Here is a 2,015-nt window from a genome sequence, read left to right on the forward strand (position 1 = left end):
TATAGCTACATTAGTTGCTGTTATTCACCATCTTGCTGATTTCAACTTATAGCAAACACAGAACTGCCCAATATATGATTTCCTAGCAGTTACCAATTGGGTTGCTAACTTCAAGGTCAGCAGTTGGAAACTACCAGCTGTTCCGCGGGAGAAAGATGAGGCGTTACAGCCTCGCAAACTCTGTACAGGGTTGCTAGGAGTCTGAACTGACTCCACGGCACACCACCACCACTAGCTGGTAATATTTACAGGTTTTTCTCTCTCGGAGCCACTGCGGGGGTTCAAGTTTTGGATCTTTCAGTTAGTAATACAACCTGTGATATGCAGATGACATAATCTTGCTTGCTGAAATTGAAGAGGTTTGAAGTACTTACTGATGAAGATCAAAGAGCTCAGCTTCAGTATGGATTGTTGTTACTGTTAAGTTCCGTCTAGTAGATTCCGATCCTGTATAGGGTTTCCGAGAAGGGACTGATGAGTTTGAACCATCAACCTTGCATTTCAAACCAACCTTGGGGTAGAATGCTTACCCTATAGCACCACACCAGGACTTCAGTATGGATTACACCTCAATATAATGAAAACAAAAATCCTCACCACTGGACCAGTAAATAACATCATGATAAACCGAGAAAAGATTGCTACCCACCTGCCTATCTGCCTGCCTACCCATGTACTCACCTATCTATTCACCCATCTATCCAGCTGGACTGCAAAGCAGTTTGAACTGCGAGGTCGGTGGTTCAAGCTCACCAGCTGCTCCTTGGAAACCCTATACTGGGTCGCTATGGGTCAGAACCGACTCGACGGTACTTAACAACAACAACAACTACCTACTTACTCACCTACCCACCTACCCATCTACCTACCTTAGTTGCCTGTCTAGCTTGATGGGGGAGGGGAGGAACCTTTCATCTGCCAAGGGCTATTTGGATATTTATAACATCATTCCTGCGTCATACCAAATTATCAACTTAAAAATTAGCCTCTTGTATTTGGCTGGCTGGAACTGCGGTTGCTTTTGCAGGCCAAGATCAAATGATTTCAAAGGCCTTATATGCCGAGGGCGGGATGTTCCCACGGCAGAGAAGCATTTACATAAAGATGCTGTAATCTAAAGTGCACAGGTGAGTGTACGTGTTCATACAGCTGGTGTCCCCCGTGCCTGGATTCCCCCAGAACGACCCACTCCTGCTGCCCCGGTAGGGAACCCCCAGAGGTGTCGTCTCTGCCGACATCTGTATCCACCCCTGAGGTCCTCGGAGATTTGTCCCCACTGTTGTGTGCATCGGTACCCCTTTTTACTGTGAGGAGGAGGGGGTCTGTGAGTGGCCCAGACTTCCAGAGTGCAGAGAGCTGCCCTCCAGCCTCGACACTGCTGGATCCAGAATGTGTTCATGTGCGCACATATGTACATGGGTGTGCATACACATGTACATGTGTATATTCATGTGTGGTGTATGTGCCCACAGGGATATGTTTGTGAGTGCAGGTGTGCATGAGTGGACATTATCCCAGGAGCTGGTCTCAGGGCCCAGCACCCTGTGGTGAGGGAGGAGAAGAATGTGTGGCTAGAACAGCAGGGGTCCCTGCTGGCCAGCAATTAATGGGCCCTGGGTCCTTGGATCCCGCTCTGTGTTGGCAAGGCAGTGGTTTCCCCTTCTCCGGCCACCTGGGACAGCCTGAGTAATCACTGCTGTGAATTACTTAATACAGCCCTTCTAGCCATAGTCTTGCTACCACCACTCAATGACTAGGAGGGACTATGCAAATAAGATATTTGTGGCCCACCAATGGGATTGGACAACCTACTAAAATACAAATAAGGTGCATGGAATCCAGCAGGGGTAGTACTATGAATATCATGCATGAAGAGAGCAAAAAGTCATTGAGAAGACAAGAAAGAAGGAAAAGGTCAAGATGGATGTCAGAAGAGACTCTGAAACTTGCTCTCCAACGTAGAGAAGCCAAAGCAAATGGAAAAATTGAAGAGGTGCAAGAGCTGAACAGGAAAT

The sequence above is a fragment of the Chrysochloris asiatica genome, unplaced genomic scaffold (assembly GCF_000296735.1).
Source record: "Chrysochloris asiatica unplaced genomic scaffold, ChrAsi1.0 scaffold00025, whole genome shotgun sequence".
Classification (NCBI taxonomy): domain Eukaryota; kingdom Metazoa; phylum Chordata; class Mammalia; order Afrosoricida; family Chrysochloridae; genus Chrysochloris; species Chrysochloris asiatica.